General features: G+C 40.8%; 1 long non-coding RNA gene across 1 annotated transcript in view; it reads left to right on the forward strand.

Annotated features, from left to right (window-relative positions):
• Positions 1 to 705: 705 nt before the first annotated feature.
• The window catches only part of LOC113600658 (uncharacterized), a 155,003-nt gene continuing 131,228 nt past the window's right edge, over positions 706 to 24,480 (forward strand). Inside the window, exon 1 of the long non-coding RNA XR_003421764.2 lies at positions 706 to 4,082. This is a non-coding gene — a long non-coding RNA (uncharacterized LOC113600658). The remainder of the gene's footprint in view (positions 4,083 to 24,480) is intronic.

A 24,480-nucleotide genomic window follows, 5' to 3' on the forward strand; every position in this document is an offset into this window, starting at 1 on the left:
TAAAGGTTGAGCCCACTTACAGAAATGGAACGTTCATGTAACTTTTGAGGATCACATCCATTACGTTAAATAAAATACAACTGTGTGAAGGGAGTTGTGTTGTTTAGTGAGGAATTTTGGACCAATATTTCCTGATTTGTTTAGAGATTTGTGGAGGAGAAATGAATGGCAGTTGTCCTTCTCATTCTCAGGGTTGAGTTGTCTTCCCAAGAAAAGAATTTTGCAAAAAATATGCTTTTTAAAACCCAAAATTGCCTTTTTCATCTTGAAAAGGAAGCATCAGAGGAGTTAAGAAAATTTACCATGGTTGAAAATCTACTTCATTTTCTTTGCAGATTATTTTGAATCTGCTTTAAGAAATGCGTATGTCCTCTCTAAATACATGGTGGAGATGGTTCATTGAGTGTTATGAAAAGAAAGTTTAGTCTCATTTCCTAAGCAGACTTTTTAACCTGACAGTGCTAAATGGGGAAGAATTCTTCGGGATTATGGTGTGTGTTTTGAAAGCGATCCTGTAACAGCTGGTTATTTTCAGTCATGTTCCCACTGCAGGAAGATACTGCTGTTGTATGAAGTAGGCCGATAGAACCTTGCTATCCATGCAACATTAGAGAGAAAAAAATTTCCTTTTATTTAAAACATTTTTTTAATGTTTATCTGTTTTTGAGAGAGAGAGAGAGAGAGAGAGAGAGAGAGAGACAAGAGTGTGAGCAGGGGAGGGTGTGAGAGAGAGGGGGAGATAGAATCCGAAGCAGACTCCAGGCTCTGAGCTGTCAGCACAGAGCCCAACGTGGGGCTCGAACTCACAAACTGCGAGATCATGACCTGAGCCGAAGTCGGACACTTAACCGACTGAGCCACCCAGGCGCCCCTCATTTTATTTTTTAACATCCACATTTTACTCTTTTGCTTATAGAATATGTATTCGTGTGAAAAACTAATGAACCTACTGGCAGTTTCAGATCCTGAAGATCTAGAAAAAAATTTATTCTTAAGTCTCCAAATGGGTGGAGCTTGTGACCTTCCCAGTAATTTGTATGACAGAGAATCTGCGTATTGAACAAGTCTCGAACTCCCCTTTTCTTAACTTACAAGGTACTGGCCTACTTGATAATTCTGATCCAAAAGCTTGAATCATTTTGGGGTGAGATTTCTGTGAGTTCACTGTATGGTGTGCTCTGTGGCCATGAGAAATCCATCCATCAGGTACATTTCTGATTGCACACAGGTAAATGGTTTATAGACTGTTAGCCCGCACTGCTGGTTTAGATTTGAGGAATTACTCTACAAGAACAAGGCAGGTTCTATTTTTGACATTTCAGCAATGAGACCACTTGTACATTATGGCCTGATTTGATTTACTGTAAGAAAATAAGAGTGCTGTAATTTGTAAAAGACATTTATTACATGAGTCCAAAAATTAAAAAAAAAAAAAAATGCTTAGTGTCTCTGTCCATCCCATCTGGTTTTATTTTAATCTCACTCCACTCACATATGAAATTTTGCTTAGCTGTCTTCATTTTCTTAGTCAATCTTGATTAATGGCCTTCAAAGTAAAAATAATTGGCCTGCATCAGGGTTGTTTTATAACTCTTGTTCACAAAGAATGTGAAAGGCTGGAAAATGAGCCTAAACAGAAGGAATGCATTACTCTCGTCTTTGAGAAAGCACAGTCCTTCAGTTGTGTTTCACTGTGTATTTTTATAACAGGCGCCTCCTTGACCGTCCATGATACTGCAGATACGCGGTGCCGAAAGCTTATGTATACTTCGTCAAACTGACCACGGCCACTTGCCATCTCCCAGCGGCCGCACATGTGAAGTCAGAGCTCAGCCTGGCCAGCCCCACGGGCCTGAGAATTTGAAAAGTAAATTATCAGGAAAGCCGAGGCTCCGAAACCCAGAAATTAAAAACGGGCAGGGGGGCTAATTGTCTCTGAAGTTTAAATGGCTTGTTTATAAAAGGCTTCTCCAGCATTTGTATTTTTTTCCCCTTTCTTGAAAAGTGTGTTCAACTTGAAAGGAATTGGGGGAAATGCAGGCGCCGCGTGACCGATGTGGATTTGGAATTGAGCTCTGCTTCCTCTCAAGGCCCCCAGTTCTGGGAGAGCCCCGTCCGTTCCGGGGCGCGGGGGCGCTGAACTTTTCTCTGTTTTGAGTTCAGAAAAAAGAAAATAACCCTCTGAGAAGATAATTTCTTTCTTAACGTGAAATTGGTGTAAATGGATACGTGATGTCTCTTAAAAAGTTAGTCGTTTTATGATTGTTACTGATTAGAAAATTAACATCAAGAACTTTCCAGCTTTTCAGTAATCTCCCTACTAACCTCAATTACCCAGTGATTTCTCCCCCCCAAGAAGTTCAGCTGTTCTCATGTTTGGTGTTTTAAAAACAATTACAATTCCCTCTCGGATTTGATTCGTGTTGGATACAACTCAACACACAGGGACCTGTAGACATCAGTAGACCTGTGCCCCACATCCAGCTCATGTTCAGCCAAGACCTCTGTTGGGAACAATTACTTTCGCTCTTTCAACAGCCCCAGAGGTGGGCTGCCTTCTTCAGGGAGGTAGTTGAAAAGGTGAACGGCCGAGGAGAGTTTCCGGACACGGAGGAAAACTTTTGGACAGATTAGAGCAACTACAGTGGATCCTTGTTGTGTTCCAAGTGTTTTCGTAAAAGGAAAGTGAGTTCTTTCTGAGTTGGGAAGGCCGGATCCTTATACCAGGTCCATAGGCAAAATCTGGATTGAGAATTCCAACCCAGCCTCTTTCAGTCTACCTTACCTTTGCATTTCTACCTGACAGGCTTTCTGGGACTCCTCCTTTCATTAGGGCTTCTCAATCCCTGTCCATTCCTAGCCAGCTCCCCTGTCTTCTCAGCCCCTCCCCTCTCTTTTTTGTGTCCCCTGAGCCCTCCTCAGTCCTTTTAAGGCTTCTCCCTTGTCCCCAAAACCCTCTGATCTCTCAAGAGATGTCACTGGAATTTTCTTGCCTGGTGATTCGAGTTCCTTTTTTTGCACACATCACATCATAGAATGGTTTCATTTGTCAGAAATAATGGGGCAATCACAAATAATTTTCCAGTCTATCATACCCACCCATTCGGCTCCTCTGACACACACTGATCCCTAATCTAGTCTGAATACTATATATTTGCAACAGTTTGTTATTTATTTAGAAATCTATTAACAGTAGTAGTTCCTGCCATTTATTGGATGATTTCTGAGTCTGTGTCACTGCACGAAGCATTTCAGAATTTATTCAGCACCTGGTTTATGCTAAACTAACAATAATATTTTGATATATTATCTGTTAATCCTTAGAACTAAGAAATGAGTATTTTATACTCATTTGACAGGTGAGTGAACTTAACCTTGGTTGCAGGTTAAGGGAATTAACCAAGTGACGGTTTTAATCCAAACCCCTTTTTCTTAACCTCTCTATCAGGGTTTCTAATCTTGGTACTAATGACATTTGAGAGGCAGATAATCCTTTGTCATGAGGGGCTCTCCCATGCTTGGTAGGATGTTTAGTGGCCTCCCTAATCTCTACCTACTACATGCAAGTGTCACCATCCTTGCTCTGCACCCAAGGTCAGGTCAAACAAAAATTTCCTCGGGCACCTGGGTAGCTCAGTTGGTTAAACATCTAGCTCTGGGTTTTAGCTCTGGTCATGATCTCACGGTTCATGAGTTCTAGCCCAGTATCAGGCTCTGTGCTGGCAGCTCAGAGCCTGGAGCCTGCTTCAGATTCTGTGTCTCCCTGTCTCTCTGCCCTTCCCTCGCTTGTGCTAGCTCTCTGTCTCTCAAAAATAAATAAATAAACAAAACAACAACAACAACAAAGTTAAAAAAAAAAAATCCCTCACACATTGCCAAATGTCCCCTAGGGGAGAGAACCACTGCCCTACCTGTCGCCATTGTACAGAGATTTTCTCCTTTGTAATTTAACGAATCTGGACAAAGCTCTATCGGGTCACCAATGCTGGTTCAATATGAACACAGTCTCAACCATGGTCAATCCCAAGAGATGGGGAAGAGGCAGCAAGGCCTTGTCAGAGAGGCCCTGTGGAGAAGCCCAGGTAGGTTGAGTGATTACCACCTTCCCCAAAAGGCTTGTCAGAAGCCAGATCGAATTTCTAAAACTAAAAGTAATGGCAGTGGGTACACTGTTACACATTCAAGTTTATGAACTCCCTGGCAGATGGCAGACTCCCATCCACCCTTCCAAGGAAGGAGTGAAGTGAGATGCGACTGCCTTGGTGGATCTTGAATAGTGTGTAGGTAAGTGGCTGGCAGCTTCCAGACACGGCTCTGACTCTGCTCCCTGTCTGAGCTGTGTTGACCCCTAAGCGGGCAGACGCTATGTCTCTTCTCCACCAACCCGGTCAGGACTATAAGCCCCCAATGCCGAGCTGGTGTTTTGTCAACTGGTGTAACTCCACTTTCTGTGGATTCTCACTCCCTAATTTTAAGTCTTCCAGTTCTTGGTTTATATTTTCACAAAGGTAAAAAATGGGTGCACTTTCAAAGGGGGGCAGTCTCACCCAATCACATTGGCCTGGGGCCTCGATTCACACATGTCTGACTCAGGAAGCACCTTCTCTGGGATAATCTCACAGGCACATTTTCCAGCTTCTTAACTAGGCCCCGTGGTCACAGGGTGGACAATATCAGGTTTGCTGCTGCGACGTGCAAGATGTTACTGAACCTCTGGCTTTATTTGAAACTGCCACCTGACCTAAACTTTAGGGCTTGGGGGCACTCCCAGGAGGAAAGCAGATCTTAGCTGTGACCTGATTGATGTCTAGTGCTGAGGACTAAATTGTGGCCTTCAGACTGAAACGATAACCCCTAATATGACTGTGTGGACACAGGGCCATCAGACAGGTAATTCAGGTTAAATGTGGTCATAGGGTAGACCCTAATCCGATAGGACCAGTGTTCCTATAAGAAAAGGAAACACACCAGAGATCTCCCTTGTCTCTGCACATGCACAGAGAAAGGGCCATATGTGGAGGACACAGCACAAAGAAGGCCATGTGATATCAAATGATATCTGATATTATATGATTTCACTCGTACGTGGAATTTAAGGAACACAACAGGTGAACATAGGGGAAGGGAAAGAGATATAAGATAAAAACAGAGAAGGAGGCAAACCTTAAGAGACTCTTAAATTCAGAGAACAAACTGAGGATTGCTGGAGGGGAAGAAGGTGAGGAGATGGGCTAAACGGTTGGGTAAGGAGGGTACTTGTTGGGATGAGCACTGGATGTCATATGTAAGTGATGAATCACTGGGTTCTACTCCTCAAGCCAAGACTACACAGTATGTAAACTAACTTGAATTGAAATAATAATTAATAATCATCATCATCATTATCATAAAGGCCATCTGCAAGCCAGGAGCAGAGGCTTCACCAGAAACCAACCCCGATGGTATCTGACCTTGGATTTATAGCTTTCAGACTGTGAGAAAAAAAAAAAAAATCTGTTGTTTAAGCCACCTGGACTATGGGATTTTGTTATGATAGCCCTAGCAGATTAACCCAGGTAAAGTGGGATAGAGGGAGTTTCGGGTCGGGGTGGTGGGGGGAGGGAAAGACTCGTTCTCCCAGCGAAGATTTAGCAAGACACTACGTCCAGCACAAGGCGTCAGTTCACGCAATATCTGCCCCCCCCAGCCCCCACCTCTCAAATTATATCTATCCACCACTAATCTTATGCTAGAATAGACACGGTCCTTTCCCGGGTTGAAAAAGAAAGCTTGGTGTGTGTGGTGTAATACCTGAAATCCCTCAAAGCGTTTCAGGTTTGTCTGCAGCCCCAGTGGTACACAGTGCACGGGCCCTAAGACTGGATAACATATTTAAAAGGGGAAAGGGCTTTACCCAGAGCGAGTGCTTAGTGAGGGGTGAGGTGGGCACACGGAACACGTGGCCTAATCTGTGTGTTCTGAAGCTCTGTAAATCAGATGCTAATGCTAATGAGTTTTAAATTTACGGAAATGGAGTCTTTAAGCTGTTTGAACTCTTATCAGTTTAACTATGTGTCAAGTAGCAAACTCCTTTAGGAGACTCCAAAGAAAAAAAAATATATTGACAACACATTTTAAACAAGGAATAAATGTAACTGTCTTGTTCCAGAGTTAACAGCTTACTTGCTCTAGAAAAGAGAAAATAATGGAAGCCGAGGAGCACCATCATTCACACTTTAATTAAACAGCATCCCTGTATCTTTATAGTGAACTCAAATAGTTGATATTTATGCCCAACAATTTTGACAACTACAGAATGTGAGGACAATTAGGACCAAAAATCTACGTCCTCAGGTGGGTTTTGCATGTTTTGAGGGGCCTAGGTAAATTGGAAGGGGTACTCAGTCCTTCCTTTCCCTATGCCCAGCCTCTCTAGCTCCCTTCCAACCCCTACTGAAGAAATCAGCCCTGATGGTTTCCTACAATATGCAGCTATCTGCTCTTTCTTACCCAAACATTTGCAATTCACCAAGGAGAATGTGAGATGCATCTTGCATGCTTATCAAGTGCCACGAGAACTTTACAGCTTACTGCCTGCCTCAGGATCCCAGTTCCCTGGTGCTTATGCATAAGCAATGGATTTATGCAAACACTGTAACATTTCCAAACAGACTGTGACATGAGTCGCTCCTAGTTCATATAAGGTTCAGATATGCAGCGTGTTTTCTGCTGGTACTAGATCATTCATCTCATCAAGTTTAAAATGTATCATCTCAGCTTATAATGTTGTCAATATAAAATGTCATAATGTGCTACTCAATTTGAACAGCAAGACGGATATTAATCTCAGAGGTTTCCGTGCGCGGCTGGGGTAGGATTGTGTAATGTGCAACAGCACTGGTCTGTTTGTTTGCATCACACACCATATGCATAGGTGGTAAACATTTTGTTGTATTATAGACCGTCTACTCATTCTCCTTGATCTAGAGTGTTTATATAGCCCCAGTGGTATAATATGCATTATAACTTAAATTGGATAATATATTTAGAAAGAAAAAAAAGGCTTTACAAAGAACAGCATCATCAAAGGATAATGATAACATGCCTATTTACATAATGATAATGCACATATTTACTGCCAAGCATGTTTGTTTTGCATTAGTGTTTGTAGCAGGGCACGGGGAATTAAAGAATTACAAAAGGGAGTTTTTCTAGCCTCCATTACTGTAGTAGTAAGGTGGTTATTGGCAGTGAAGAAAGAAATGGAAACACCCATGTTTGAACTGGTGAAAATAAAAAGAACAATGCTAGTTGTTAAGTTCACATTGTTTATGGGTACAAAAAGGCATGTGCCCAAACACTTGACTTTTTTTCTAATTCTGAAACACGGTGTCTCTTCAAACAAGTAAAACCTCTTGCACAGATTGGTTTTGGCAGCAAGCATCAAAAATTAAATACATAAGAAACATCTCTGTCGGTTGTGTGCATTCCTAACAAACACATGTTTAAGGAAAGCCACCATTGAAATAATTTACTACAAGTTGTGAAAATCTGCATTTTTGCTCTCTGCATCCAAAACTGTGAATTTTATTTATATGTCTACGAAAGCCTGGAACCTTGCACTTAAAAAAAAAAAAAAAAGTTGGGAGATGTTATTTTGTGAGCTGTCATATGTTTTCTGAACTTTTTATAATAGAAAAGAGTCTCTGAAGAGCCCTTTTCCTCACTCTTGTAACAAAGGCATGTCCCAGTTTATTAAAAAATCATACACAACAATACTGCTTGCCAGGTTTTATAGTCCTAATGAAAATTTGGTCCAGAGCACAAAAATTATCTGGAAAAATGCCTGAAATTTCCCTGTCGCAGATGTTTCAACAGAAGGTGCTTGCATGCCATTCGTTAATACGGCGCCATACGGGACTCAGTGTGACCACTGCAATATAACCAGTAAGTAACACACGCAGCGTGCGCCGGGCTGCGCCAAATTCGCCGTCTGTTGTGTGGGACTCGTATCCCATGGATTGAGACGTACCTTGATGAAACTGCATTGTCATGGAATGATAATATTTGTGGATCACCATGCACAGAAAACATCCTATCGAGAATGTGGGAGGTCCATGGAAATATTCAGAGCATTTCTTGGCATTGTAGTTGTTCAGAATGGATGTGAATATTACTGTTTACAGTCCTTCCCGCCCCCCCCCCCCCACTTCCAGTGCCAACTTACAGGAGTAACTCCATAGAGAGAACATTACTTGTTCAAAGAATATTAGTTTGGAGGAACGTAATTAAAAGCCATGTGGAAGTCGTTTCATCTGTGTATGGAAGGAAATGCTCAGGCTGGCTTAGTTTATTCTTCCCTTTAAAATATATATGAGAGAAGTGACTCTGTGCTCACTTTCTTTGAAATAAAACAAATTTATTCATCCTTGCAGAGGCTGGTAAAAATAGAGGTGCATCTAAGATGCTTCTCACAGACACTGCATTTTTCCACTGACCCTACATGATTCTTGCTGGACAAGACTATGGGTAGCAATTCATTCCAAGGAGATTTGCAACTACCCAATACATATTCCATGCTCCAATCTGGCTGCTAGGTCATGAAAATACTGTGCTTTATGCTGGGTTACTGCAGGGTAGGGAGATTGCTGGAAGAGGGCGGGGGAATCATTTACCCTGTACCTCTTGGTCAGGAAGGGGTGCTGTTGGGATGTGTACACAAAGTTGCTGGTATTTTTTTGAAGTATTACTTGGCTGAATACAAATAGCTAAAATATACTGTGAAGTTGGTAACTCCACTTTGGTACTCCTATTCTCTTATGATCAGGAAGCCTCAGAACATCAAAGTGACCAAGACTGTTTGAAACTTTGAGAAGCTCTATGTTTGGTTGTACTGTCTTTCAAAATAATAATTAATGTATGTGATTAGGCTACTTCCTTTCCATTTTATGGTCCTTTTCAGGGAAAGGTGTTTACATGCTTTTTTAAAATATGTTCTTTTCTCTTTTTTTGGAGAGAAAAATAAATTTAAAACACTTTACCATCTTAACTAATTTAAAAATGTATTAAATAACAGTTACTTGAAATTTTCCTTAGATTCTTTATTCTCTTTGCAAAGATTTTGACATCAATACGAAGCATTTTTGCAACAGGGTGGGAGGGAGAGACATTCTTTGGACTACTATTCTTAAATAAAATAATTGCTTATTGCTAGTAATTTAAATAGTTATTTTCTCAGTGTGTTCATGTTATGTAAATACTTTTAATGTGTTTTTCTTCATTTAATCTTACAATTAACCTACAAAGTGAGTATCCCCAGTTATTAATAATAATAAAAAAAAACCCTAAGGCTCAAAACTATTAAGAGTGTGCAGAACCAGTTATTGGTGTTTCTAGTTAGAGCTTCTAACTCCAGATTCTGGGCTTTCGTTGCATTATGATGTCATTCAATACAATGAATTCGTACTTTAAGCCGTGAAATTGGTTACAATCAATGTATGGCTAATGAACAACTCTTAGCCACAAAACCAAGGATTTCTGTAAATCCATTCGGGATGTATTATAATCCAATATCATTGTTTATATATACAGCATAGGAGATAATTATCTAATCTACTTTTGACACATTACTATAATATTTTGTAAGTCCATTGAGGATACATTGAGGCACACTATTCTTCAAAATGATTTCACTTTTCAGTATATAGATCTGTTTAAGTATATGTATGTGTACGTAAATATTTGTATTTTTAAAAATGTTTTTGAGAGAGAGTAATAGATGTGGCCTACAAGTGATAAATGTGGCTTACAAATCTTTTGACCTCATTGAAGATGTGCACAATCAAGAACATTTTGAGGTCCACTTGGCTAAACAAAAGTCAATGAAAAACCAACCAAGGCATTAATCTGTAGCTGTGAAATTCTGCCTCAACATGGACACAAATCACCTGGGGTTGCCTTTTTTAAAGATAAGAAAAATATTTTCTTTTCATTTTTTTTATGTTTATTTATTTTTGAGACACAGAGAAACAGAGCACGAGCAGGGGAAGGGGCAGAGAGAGAGGGAGACACAATCTGAAGCAGGCTCCAGGCTCCGCGATATCAGCACAGAGCCCGACGCGGGGCTCAAACCCACGAACCATGAGATCATGACCTGTGCCAAAGTTGGATGCTTAACCAAATGAACCACCGAGGCGCCCCAAGAAAAATGCTTTTTTTAATCCTATAAATTGGCTTTCATTTCAAAAGTTCCTGTCCTCTCTGAATCACTCTGAAAATTCAAGTACTGGTGTATTTCTGCACTCCAGCACAAAGAAAGAAATTTCTCTGTGTGATGATCCTTCAGTTAGGAATACTATGTGCTGCCCCCCCCCCCCGCCCCCAGAAGACATTCCTTTGTTATGACCTTGCTAGAAACCATTGATTGGGAGTAGTAAATTGCACACTGATGATCCTTATTAAAGACCGACTTGAAAATTCTTCTCTCCACAGCAGCACTTCCCAAGGAGGAAGGGGGAAATTTCTCTGCTTGCCAGTGAAACTCAACCAAATGATAATATACGGTTAGATAACATGCCCTTCCAGACATTGATCAAGTTAACTTTTTTCTCAATTCAAAACGGCATCTTCTTTGAAGCTATGCTGCTATCACTTGATATTCATTTTAATGTATATTTACTAATCTCCAAAATTCAGTTCATTCTCTGTTGGTTTTCTTTACCTTCAGGTGGATTAACGTATTCCTAAATGCGGCCTCCTTAGAAGATTCCTGAAGTGTTCTAAGCCTTCCCAGAAGCTATTGGTCAATGCTAAACAATACTGAGAATTCTAAAGTAATTGCACACAGTAACACCCACTGGCTAAGCCCCAAGTAAGAGATGCTACCAACTGTGTGGCTGATGCATGAGAGCTGTTTCATGTGTTTCTTCCTAAATAGTTTCCTTTGATATTTTAACATTTTTAGGGTAATGTACTTTATTTTGTTTTCTCTTTCTTGGATCTTCTGCTCCCTGCTTCCCCTCCCCTTCCCTTTCTCTCCTCCTTCCTCATGGATGGCCAGTCACTGTGGTCAGCCTCTGCATTCCATCTGGGTTGCTGAAGAAGGCAATACAGTTTTTTGCCTGTTTAGTCAACTTCAGAACATTAGCCAGTTCCCAGAGCATTGCTCGATCATCATCATCCTCTCATTTTGAAATTGGCTGAGATTTAAGCCCCTGGCATTGGTAAACCGCTCACTAGAAAAGAGGAATTAGGTAAAACACACAAAGTTAACCTAGGTACGGGGACATGTGATGCAAATTGTCTGCCCAAACCAGAGCTAAAAATAGTTACTCCTCACACATACGGTTCCTTCATAATAGGGCATGTCCTGCTTGAGGCAGATCTAATCGTCCCCACTTAGTTTCTTTTCCTTTTTTTTTTTTTTAGCACCTTGTCCTTCTGCTTCAGAAGGCCCAGACCTTCATTGCATTGCATTGCATTGCATTATTTCATTGTTGAAGACACTGAGGCATAGAGAAGGGAGTGGACCTGCTCGTGGTACCACGTCAATAGGAAGGCCCCATGCCCGTCGCCATCTAACACAGTGTTCTGAACAGAAACCCACCCATCCGATCTGGTTCTGCGAGGGAAGAACACCTGTCTCGTGTACAGAGGGCATTTTGGTGTTCTGAGCGTCTTTAGACACCGTGTCTCATGCTGCTATTCCCCTTCTTCAAGACTACCAACAGCTTATTTTTTTTAATATAATTTATTGTCAAATTGGCTTCCATACAACCCCCAGTTCTCATCCCAACAAGTGCCCTCCTCCCTGCCCATCACCAACTTTCCCTCTCCTCCACACCCCCCCCATCTACCCTTGGTTTGTTCTCAGTCCTAAAGAGTCTCTTGTGGTTTGCCTCCCTCCCTCTCTCTGTATCTTTTTTTTCCCTTTCCCCTCCCCCATGGTCTTCTGTTAAGTTTCTCAAGATCCACATATGAGTGAAAACATATAGTATCTGCCTTTCTCCACCTGGCTTATTTCACTCAGCATAATACCCTCCAGTTCCATCCACGTAGCTGCAAATGGCAAGATTTCATTCTTTCTCATTGCCAAGTAGTATTCCATTGTATATATAAACCACATCTTCTTTATCCATTTGTTAGTTGATGGACATTTAGGCTCTTCCCATAGTTTGGCTGTTGTTGAAAGTGCTACCAACAGCTTTTAAGAGGCCGTCCACCAATTCTGTGGCGTGTCGAGCACATAACCAGAGAGTGAAGGAAAAATGTAGATGCTTCCCAAAGGTTCTAGAGCATTCAAGCAGTGGGGAGTGTGTGGACTAGGAACAGTGAAAACAGATGGGGAGCGAGACAATAAAAAAGGAAAAAAAGGTATGAGGTCATGGCATGTTGATGAGGGTGGTAAGTGGGCATTTGAGGATGAGGGGAGAGACGTTGTGTGAGAATAATTCACAAGACAGAGGACAGAATGGCTGTGTGTGACAGTGACAAGAATGACCGAGAGAGAGGCGAGGGTTAAAATATGACCACCTACCGGCCTGTTATCAACTGAAAGCTTCTTCATTGACACGAATGTCCCCTTCACGTTGATCTCATCATTATTGTGGCAAGTGAATGGCTTTCCTCGCTCTCTTCTATTTTGTTGAGTGTATAATTGATGTTTCGTTTTGGGTGCGGGGGCACCGGGAAAGGCATTTAGCTAACTTGATAATATGCCTTAGTGGGGATAATGTGAACATGTAAATCTCCCACTTCTTCATTGCTTATAATATTTAGAGAAGTATATTGACAGCCACTCCTCTAAGTTTGTCTTTAGCAATATGTCCGATGTCTTCACAAATGCTGTCTCTGCCCCCCACCACCACCCACCCCAAGAAGGACTAATTGTAAGATCCAGGCTGTGACTGACCTGAACACAGATTTCTCCTGAGCTGAAAGATTTCTTGTTTCATTTGGAGTCTCATATGTTCCATTTTACATTTAAACACGGTGTGTTATATTTCCCCATTAAAGTACAGGTTTATGATTGTAATTTTGAAAACGTTGTGTATAAATACTGGAGTACTTCAAAATGACAGATACCTCAGGTATTTCCAAGTTAACAAGTGGGGAAATGAATAATCCCCATTTGAAGTCTTCAGAAACAGGCAGGGAAACAGGGTTTTGGGCTTTTAGTATTGATTTTTTAGAATTGCCTTTCGAAGATTCAAGAAATGGCTACTTAGCTGGTGACTCAGTTTCTCTTTAGAGAAGTTCAAATTTAATTGCTGTGTAGGTGTTTAAGAATGGCTATTTACCGATAAATGGCTACGCCATGTTTGGTCAAAAAATAGCATAGAATTAAAATGTAGTCTGGTGGCCCCAGATTAACTTTTTTAATACTGAATGCTGGTTTTTAATTTGACTTCAAGAACTCTGTTTCTTTGTTTCCTTCACGCTCTTCGTAAGTACATTTACTGTAAAATAGCTCATTAGAATTACCACATGTGGTCTTTGCAGAGATTATTTTTAGCAAGGGTGGTTTAGTTCATTAACCGTTTGATTTTGATCACATCAGCAATAAGAGGGACTAGTTACAGAAATGTTAATGAATGCACACTCATGGAAGAGAACTAGGGAATTAATACAAGGTCACTTTGATATAAGAATTAGCTTTCAGTTTTTATACCGAATGCAAGATAAGATAATTTTTAGTGACCATAGAAATGATGAAAGTTCTGGCCTTTCCTTTTTTTTTTTTTTTTTTTTTTTTTTTTTTTTTTTTTTTTTTGGTCACATCAGGATGGTGAATCATCTCTTTAGAGGCTCTCAGGCATTTTCTCCCGACTGTAAGTAGCTGAGGTAATGTACTTTGCAGTCATGCAGACTTAGGTCCAAACTCCAGCTCTGCCGTGCACGAACTTCGATAATGCTATTAAAACTCTATCTGTTGGGCACCTGGGTAGCTCAGTCCGTTAAGCATCTGACTTTGGCTCAGGCCATGATCTTGCAGTTCGTGAGTTTGGGCCCTGCGTTGGGCTCTGTGCTGACAGCTCAGAACGTGGAACCTGCTTGGTATTCTGTATCTCTCTGTCCTTACCCCGCTCACTGTCTGTCTCTCTCTCTTTCTCTCAAAATAAATAAATATTTTAAAAAATTTAAAACTCTATCTGCCTCAGTTCCCTCACCTATCACAAGGCAATACGACACTTATCCCACACAGACATTATATGTATTAAATAATGTAAGATGAGGTATATAGTTATGGGCACAAGGAATGTTATTTCATACTATCACTTACTTTGTAATCTTATGTATCCTTCTCCCTCTTGGTATGGAAGTAGCAAATTGGGGTGAGGGATGTGGGAAAGTAAGTGCCCAGCCTGGGGTTGAAAGGTCTTATTCTCCAGCACCTAAAATAGTTTCACCCAACACTCACTAAATGTCTGGTGAATAGATGTAAGAAACAAGCGAACGAAAAAGTCTTATTCTCTTCACATTCTTTATAGTTAATAATAACAGCTTCATTTATTAGTGATTATTATACAATAAGCACTTTACTCTTTTAGTTCCATTAATTCCTTCAAAACAACCCCGAAAGCATCTTTATTCCCCTTACACAGATGAGGAAACTGAGGCTTAGAAAAACTTTTCCCAGGATCACAGAGTTAGTAAGTAGCAGAACTCATAATTATTCCAGGTGTGCTTGCTTCAGGGCACAAGCTCATAAACACTAGACTACTCTGCTTTTGCTTCATGATTAAATAGCTGCTTTAAAGTCAGCTGTTCTGGCCACATGACCCCCTTGGGATGCTTCCCTAATCCTCTTCAGGGAATCTGACCACCAGTTTAAGACACAGTGCCAGAGCTATTCCAATGAAATTAAATCCTACCCCCGCACATGGATGATAGCATTTTGGGGGTGTTTTAAGGATAATCAAAAGACCTGTAGTACTCAGACCTTTGTCTATTATCCACTTCCCCTTACCTCTTGCAATTTCTAGTGTAGCCAACAGAACATGCTATCCCCTTTCTTAAAATGTTTCGTGATTTGCCTCAGATCTTCCGTTTACAGGAATGTCTTATTTTTCTTCTAACAGGTGGGCAATCACAAACCCTGCTTCAGCCAAACTAAACATTAGATGATTGTTATTCTTGGAAAACAATGTTAAAGTCCAGAATTGTAATTGCCTGCCAGGTAACACAGCGTGGTAAAAATAACATAACATCGTGCTTGCCTTGTTAAGGCGTTGCTTATATTCTGGATCCGAATCCATCGGGCTCGGTGCTGGCAAACTACATAGCACAATAAAATACTATCAATACCAATTATTATGAAATGGAGTCAGAAGGCTGAATACCAAGAGAGTTTTCTAATCGGCTATTAATGATGTCATAATGAGTACAAACTCAATATATTAGACATGTGAACGTGACCTTTTTTCTTTCTTTTGGCTTAAATATTTTCCATTCCATCCGAGTAGCAAAGGCCTTTACTATACTCACAGCTTTTCCCTGGGTTTCGCATCATCCCCTAAAGTCCAATCCAAGGGGTGTTTTATCTTGAAAGCAAAACCCAAGGAGATACTCCATTCCTTATCAAGAATGGACTAATACAGCTCAAATGTGAGTCTTAATTCATGGACCGTCTTAATAAGAAAATGTATTTGTGTATGTTGCTTGTTTTTCTTTAAGTAATCTTACAGTCAATCGAAATTGTAATTTCAATAGGAATCGAAAATCATTTAAACAATTCTTTTTTTTTTTTTTATGTTTGTTTTTGAGAGAGAGAGAGATAGAGCACAAGCAGGGGAGGGGCAGAGAGAGAGAGGGAGACACAGAATCCGAAGCAGCCTCCAGGCTCTGAGCCATCAGCACAGAGCCTGATGCAGGGCTCGAACCCACGAACCATGAAGTCATGACCTGAGCCAAAGTCGGACACTCAACCGACTGAGACACCCAGGCGTTCCCTGAAAATCATTTAAATGTAGACAAATAAGATGTTCAAATGTAATGAGGAGCATCATGAGCTAATATAAAGGTCTAGAAACTAGATGTTTTGAGGCCAAGTAATACTTCTGAGCTAGAATTTTTAGATAAAATGCAGGGTGTCCAGTTAAATTTGAATTTCAGGTAAACAACAACAACAACAAATATATATATATCTATATATATCTATATATAGATATAGATATATATATATATTTTTTTTTTTTTTTTTTTTTGAACACAAGTATGACCTGAGTATGGACTGGAACATACTTATCCTACAAGATTACTGACTGTTTTTCTGGTATTGAGGTTTAACTGAGCATCCTATATTTTTACTTTTAAATTCACCAGTCCTACTCTAATATGTTTCCCTTGAGAAAATAAGATAACAATCCCTACCTAGCTCATCAGATTGTTAAGATACTCAAAGGGGGCACAATGATAGCATATCATGCGGTGCTTTTTTTTTAAGTGTATTTATTTATTTAGAGACAGAGCGAGTGGGGGAGGGAAGGAGGGAGAGGGTGAAAGAGAATCCTAAGCAGGCTCTGCGCTGACAGCGGTGGTGGGTTGGGGGGGAGGGGGTCAATCCCATGCACCATGACATTATGACCTGAGCCGAAATCAAGAGTCAGACGCTTAACCGACTGAGCCACCCAGGCGCCCCTCATGAGGCTTTTTTGACTTAAATATATTCAGCTCTATGCCTCTCGGAGCTCACAAAAGAAAGAAAAAGAATCAGAGGCAGAGAGACAGAGAGGCAGAGACAGAGGTATGCAATAGCGTGGCCATCCACCCAGCCCTCCCCTTGCCTGAGCACAGGCCTGAGGGGGAGAGTGACAAGAGAGGCTGTCTCTGCTCAGACTTCTGTCTCCCTGCGGCTGCTTCTCATAATGTGAGCACCTGATGGTGCAGGAGTGTGATTCTAGTGTTTAAAGATACTTATTTTTCATGCAACATGGTGCCTAAAAGCAAGCCAACTGCTTCATCTGGAGCTCAACCAAAGAAACAGCGATCTGTTCCAATGGCAGAAGAAAAAAAAGAAATCTTTGGACTTAGTGAGAAATGGGATGTTGAAATTGAATGTGGCACTTTCTAAGGGATTTTTAAGGGTAAATTAACTGTAGACAATCTTCACCTTCCATGTTGGTTTGAAGGCCCAGTCTCCACGTAAGATAAAATTCCACCGCAATTGATGTAAAAAGTGTTCCGTACATTTTTTGTACCAAAAGTGTTCTGTGAATTGATGCAAGGCGTCATTATTTTTATATTCTTCTTTTATTCCCTGTTGGTTTTATTGTTTTTATTACCATCATCATTACACCAAATAAAGTGATATTTAAGGTTTTGAGAGTTCGCCACAGAACTAATAAATGGGAAACAATTTGAAGATACAAATAGATTCAACATAACTATGATTTGGTTACTTAGGATTATTGTCTTAGAAGAATAAAGGAGTAAATGTACGTGGTACATCATTGTAAGGGGAAAAGAAAACTCAGAGGCAACGAGATAATTAACTACAAATACTGGGCATAATTACTGCACAATGACAGCACTTTTTTTATAATGAAATTATGAGATATGAGGGTTTGGTGAAATGATTGGAGGAAAAGTAAATCTCAGAAAAAGAAATTTCCTGGAACTTCTGGCTTATACATTGTAGGTTAATCTTTTATGGGATGCTGTAGGAACCAAATAGATTCAGTCATTTAAATAGACTCGTTAAACATTTAAGAATATGCTATGGGGAATTATCCTGCCCTAGCAGGAAGAAAGGTCAACAAATCTAAATGACCTTGCTTTCCCTAATTGTTGTAAGAGTTTTTTTCATTAACATCTAGCCACTGAATGATTCATTCAGGTTAGAAAGTGCTGGACGTGAAGGTTAGTTGTGATGATGATGTTGATGAAGAAGAAGATGTTACTTTTACAGCTTGTTACAGTTATTTGGATATTATTGCATATATTATTACAGTTATTTGACTATAAGCTGCTTGAATACAGAGACCATTCACCTCTCTTTTTAGCCTGTTTTTTCTTCTTTTTATTTGAGTTCAGTTGACACAAAGCGTTACATTAGTTTCGAGTGTACAAAATGTTCACCTCTTTATTCTCCCCAGTTCCCAACTGAGTATTTTCATTGTCACTCCTGTGGGGGTAGTATTGGTTTTTTAGCCCCATTTTTAGGGAAACAGATTTAAGTCACTCATCATGGTCTCATATCTGGGATGTGGTGTAGACAAGTGAGCCTCAGTTTCGAAGTGGTCCACCCTTTATGGTATATACCTTTTCCATAGTCATATCAAGGAGGTACTGAGCATCTGTGGACACAGGTTGATTAGTGCACATCATGGAGGATTCAATATGACTTCCTAAGAGGATGAGCTGACACTAGAACCATGTGTCACATTGTACAGGTAGGATTCCCCAGTCAGGGTAGGAAGATGACTGAACACAGAAGAAATACTAGAGGCAAAGAGGAATGAGCAGCTTGAGAAAGGCGAGGGAGCTCACAAGAGCAGTGAGCTGTGAGAATGGTGTGGTGCCCGAGGAGATGGCCAGGTATGATTTTCATTGGCTGTTTGGTCACGAGTCATGGGACTGCTGTTGTGCAAGATGAGGCTGAATTGTTGCAGAGTTCCAGATGGAGAACACGGGAGGAAGAATGACCAGGGTAGAGTCGGGGCTAGGGATGAAGAGGGTCATGGGAGGAACTGTAGAAGTGTGGATGGAGATTAAGCACCCTTTTCTGAAAGCACCCTTTTCTCTTCTGCCATCTCTTCAGTTTGGGACCTGCTGAGGTGGATTTACTGAGAGGTTGTCTCAGGTAGATTTATCTAGCAGATAGTTGGAATGCAGGTCTGTAACCCAGAGAAAGATTCATGGCTGTGGAAACAGATTTTTCAAATCATCCAAGAGCAGAAGGCTCAGAAGAGCATAAAGTTGCCTCAGGAGAGACAGGATATAAGTGGAAAAGTGGAAGCTGAGAGTAGGCACAAGATCAGGCCTACATGTGAAGTGTGGGCATAGAAAAGAGAGGGAATGGTCAGGAAAGAGGCAAGCTTCTAGAAAGTCTGAGGAAGTCTCATTTATTTCACGTAGGTAAAAATGACTGGTTAGGAAATGAAAATTGTGTTTTTAAAGTAACACAGTGTTCCCTTCCCATCTTTCCTACGAATGACATGGACACACACACACACGCACGCACCACCTTTGCTATGGGCATTCTGTTCTACATTATACTTAGGAAATAAATACTTCCAAGAACTGTAGAGAAAGACTCTTAGGAGCAGGAAACCAAAAAGGATTTCAAGAGCCCATTTGGTCCATCTTCTTGCCAGTAGGGGCATTTCCTAAATCATCCAAAGAAGAAAATTGTCAATTCTATTTTTAAAATATCTCTACAGATGGTGATTCCATAAGCTCCCCTGCTAATTTGCTCCAGTGTTTAATCAGCCTGACACACAAAGTTCCTCTTTACATCTAACTCAATGCTCTCTTGTTACAATGTAGGATCTATTTCCTCTGCAGAAGTGGAAATATAAAACAAGCTAATAAACCAGGAAATCCACAAGTCAGTGTTTTCAATCCTAATGGTCGGTAAGATGCACATTATTCTTATTTCATGTTAACAACCTGCAATTTAGTCCCAATGACAAAGGAAGGCATCTCTACCTAAATCTATTGTAAGTAGGCACTGATGAATACTTAGATGTCCTTTTGCTCTGAATAGGAAATGTATATGCAGAAAACCTCTTTCGAATTACTAGAGTTTTTCCTAAGAAAAAGACCTCATCTAAAGGTTTTAGTGACTCTTTTTGGGGACCTCTGTAAACCTTTTGGCTCTGGTAGGTATGATTAAGTGCAAAATCTTCAAATGCCCATAGAGTTTTTTATAATGCTATAAACATTATTTTTCAATTACTCTCCTTCTTAAATAATGTCATTGTACAAACGGTTTCTTCTTTAAGCCAGAAATCTATGTAAGAATGACTTTGAACCTTCTCGGATGACACCCTGAGGCGGTAAGGAAAGAGATTATTGAAAAAGCTGAAAAAGAGCAACACGACAAAAGCTTTATTTTTTTATTTTATTCTTGACATCGGTTTGGGGCCAACCATGTGTGCCCAATACTGTAGATATAGCCACAGAGATATGGCTAAAGAAGGAACATCCTCATTAAAAATGTAGATGCAAAAAAAAAAAAAAAAGGCAACAAACCAGAATTTTAAAAGCCTGCCCTGTTCCTCCCCTTGCTCTGACAAACACTCCCCGCAGCTTCCCAAGAGTTGCACCATCCTGGGTCCCCAGGATCACAGATGCCAAAGGGGAGAAAGCCAAACCAAAATCAGAGAGACAATGGTCAAGAAAGAGCGCCATGACCTTCTCTCAGAGATAGAAACAAACTAAAACCAAACAAACAAACAAACAAACACGAGAAAGCAAAACATTAGCTCAAAGGCTGAGAGGCCAACTACAAATGTTTTTTAAAAGAGCTATGAAGAGTACAACTTCAATGAATATTGAGAAATATTCTCAGTTCTTATAAAAATACTAGGACCTGTCCTGTCAATGTCAGGAAGGATCAAAATGCTATGCTACCTTTCACTCACGGGTCTAACCTCGAGACAACATGCTTTTGTATCTGCCTGGAATTTTCTTCCTACTCTCAATGTTTCCTTCACTTGCCTACTACTTTAGGTTTTTGAAGACTCAACTTAGGTGACATCTACTTCAAGGAAGCCATTCCTGGTGTTCTTAATGGAGTGAGATGCTCCTGTTCGCCATACTCCAGCTACTCCCTGTACTCGATGTAGCCTGAGACGAGTCATGCTATATTTTTATTCCACAGTTTGTCCGTCTCTCCTATCCAATGTCAAGGGCAGGCGAGAACCTTCATCTTATTCAAGTCTACGTATCTACTGGATGGCACATTGTGTTGACTAACGTGTGTCAAATATGTGAAAATCAAATAAATGCATCTGTGGTTGCCAGAGCCCTTCCCGCTACTCTATTTGTTGCCACCTTTCCTAGTCAGGCCTTCTTGACCTTTCAACTAGGTCACTGTAATGGAATGAATTATGTCTCCTCCCCAAATTTGTAAGTCGAAGCTCTAAGCCCCAGTACTTTAGACTGTGACTGTATTTGGAAGATAGATTCTTTAAAGAGGTGACTACGTTACAGTGAGGGTATGAAGGTGGGTACTAATTCAATCCGACTGATATCCTTTTGAGAAGAGAAACCAGGGGCAGGAATACAGAAGAACAACCATACAAGGACACACGAAGAAAGCAGACATCTGCAAGCCGAGGAGAGAGGCCACAGAAGGCCTTAAACCTGAAGACACTTTGATCTTGAACTTTTGGCCTCCAGAATTGCAAGAAAATAAATTTCTGTAGTTCCTTCTCCCTGGTCTGTAGTATTTGTTGTGTCAGCCTTAGCAAATTAATACAGTCAGTATTTTCTCTTCTACATCCCATCTCGTATACATCCACACTTCCCCTTTTATTTTGCTAATCACATTTTTCGTATCCTGATCAAAACTTTCTTTTCCAGTTAGGGTCCCATGAAGAAAACAAACGAACAGAATGTTTAGGTCTTTCAAAGATAGGAAATTCCATGCAAGGATTTGATCACACAGGTTATCAAAAAGCAGAGAAGTTAAAAGGGAGACAGTGAAGCAACTCAGAACGAGAAGTCACCGCCACCCAAAGGATCTGGAGGGAAAATGGGAGGAGAGCTGGTGTCCACAGGCGAGGCAGCCATCGCCTAAGACACCTAAGAGGAAAGGAAGAAGTAGGACTGCTGACTTCCTCCTGCCCTCCAAAGCTGAGCCAGTGCCTGCTCTTGGGAGAGCAGGTCAAAAGCCATTTGACAAAGGGACCTAAGAAACATAACATGCAAGGATTCTCTCCCTTTGCCCTCCTACCCCCAGAAGAGCAGAAATGGATGTGAGAGCAGAGTTAAATGATGGGCGAAGTCCACTAGAATAAAAGAAACGGGAGGACTGGAGGTGCACATCTGGTTCCTGCTTTATCCCCAGCCTGACACCTGAAAAACACTGTACCACATATAGGAAGTATTCAACAAAGAGTTGTGAGATCAATTTTAGCTAACTGAACCTCCTATTTCTCATTTACCAAATTCTCTGCCATAATTAATATACTGTGTATCTGTGAAAGTCTATCACAGGATACGATTCAAAAGCGAGAGGCCTTATTATGGGTTTTGTTCCTTGATTTAGTGCTAGCACTTAGAACATGCTTGGCCCGTAGTACGTGCTCTAGATATATTTGCTAGGCCAATGGATCAAAGTTTTGTAGAGTGGAGAAGCCCACCTTATTATCTTGACTGGAGTGTGGTACATCAAAATAAATGTATCATGAAACTGTTAGGCTGGGTGTCAGAATTCCTCAAGGCCAGGTTTGCAGAAGAGATTCACGTAAAGAACGTGTGGAAATATACTTGCAAGGTGGGGTCATTTCAGTGTACTCAGACTCGAAGGCAAGAGGGTAGACTAATTCTCCCCATTCCCCCAACTGACCTTTCATGTTCTCCTTCAGCCTTTACTTCCATAAAACGTGTAATTGCCCTTTCTGGCAGTTCATAGAAAAGTGCTTTTCCCAGCCCTTGTAGGTTGCCCTGGATGGAAAATGCCCTGGGTTCTCACAGACTTAACACCCGGCCTTGTGAACATGAGCAAGATTATTCTCTCCGAGCAGCTCTTTTCACATGTGATACGCTTGGCAGGCTGCCCTGGTAAGTGTCAAGCCCTGAATGTTTTTGTTTTTGCCCTGGTGGTCCTGAGGAGTTACTGGAATACTTCTGGGGATCTGTTTTGTATCAAACTGTGGGCCGATAGTGACATTGAGAAGAAGCAGGTAGAGACAGAGAGAGGGCTCTGGACTACATCGCATTTAATTCTGATAGCAGACTCCCTGTCTGCCCTGGCTGCCTCAAAGCTTCCTTCGGTCTTTCTTTGGCTCCTTCACTTTGTGCTTCTCAGCGTTACAGGGCAATCTTTTGTGTGCATGTGTTCCCCTTTTGCTCCCCAGAGAGGCTTGTCAAAACTCCTTATCTGCTGATGAATGAAAGGAATTTCTCCTGTGCGGGCGGGACCTGGTTAATGCAGCTCTGGCCAGCACGGGTAGGTCACTGAGTTAAGGGAGCACCAAAAGGCAAAATGCGCTGAAAATATCAGAGTAGCTGTTGTGCCAGGAAGCGCCATCAGCAGGCATTTTCCTCCAAGCAGAGGGAGGGACAGGAAGAAGAGGTAAGGCTTAATAGAAGCAATCTTGAGTTAATTTACTCTGATGGAGAGAGATAGGCACTGTACTGGTTGACCATGTCTTTGGCATTTATGGCATTCATTCCGCGCTGGTATTTGAAAACATGTGTTTCATGCTTGACTGTATTTTAGAGCCGAATGAGAATCAGCTCCATTTCGTCTTCATAGGGGACTTTTTGATTATTTGAACTGAGATTCATTTTCTTAATTTTTCTCCAAACCTCGATCTTCTGAAACCTTTTCCAGTTACACAGAGCAAAAGAGATTAGACTGTTATATCCATTAGCATAAACATTCTATGATGCCCAGTTATGTACCTCACACAAGGACTTGAAGGAGTGAGAACTCACTTAATATTTAGTGAGTGGTGTAATCAAGGGATCGATGAGTGGATCTTCCTTCCGCCAGGAAGCTCTAGTGTATATGAAACCATTGTCCATACAAACTGTAAAAAGCAGACTGCAAGAGAGAGAGAGGGAGAGAGAGGGGAAGGAAAGAAGGAAGGAAGGAAGGAAGGAAGGAAGGAAGGAAGGAAGGAAGGAAGGAAGGAAGGAAGGAAGGGAGGTGAACCTTATTTCCCAATGTTAAGCAGGGGATGGGGAGGGGAGTTGTAAGTAAGGGCAGGGAAGATGTAGGTGGTCATCCAGTCATTCCACCAAGATGTTTATTTTATGTCTGTTACATTCTTATGATTAATTTGCTAAGTACATACAAGTTGAAGGATGTGCCAGAAGACACCCTTCTAAATACATCACAGTCTGGGTGAAAGCTACAGGGAATGTACTATAAGCAGCATAGGGCTTAAAATTAAGAGGCCTGAGTTTGAATTCCAGCTTCATTTCTTGCTCTGTGTAACCAACTTCAATGTACTTGATCATTCTGAACCCCCATATCGCCATCTGCAAAGTGGATCTAGGAATAACAGCTACCTTACTTGACTATAGAAAGGTTATATAATGTGTTTTAACTTTAAAGTTTGTCAATCCAATCACCCATTTTCCAGAAGGATTTGTAGCATGCATAGTTCTGATTCAAAAAAAAAATATTTACATCTTTGAAAAATTAAAAAGACTGTCCAATGAATCAAACTTCTGGAAAATATAATCTTTACCAATTTTCATTTCAGAAAGTAGACAATTCTTTTCAAGAATCCTCCTTGTGCAGAAAGAGTTGATCTAAAGCAGACCAAGTGGAGTCTCCTGTTGTGCTGTCTGCCAAGCAGAATGGAGGAAACATAA

Source organism: Acinonyx jubatus, chromosome F2, assembly GCF_027475565.1.
Source record: "Acinonyx jubatus isolate Ajub_Pintada_27869175 chromosome F2, VMU_Ajub_asm_v1.0, whole genome shotgun sequence".
Lineage (NCBI taxonomy): Eukaryota > Metazoa > Chordata > Mammalia > Carnivora > Felidae > Acinonyx > Acinonyx jubatus.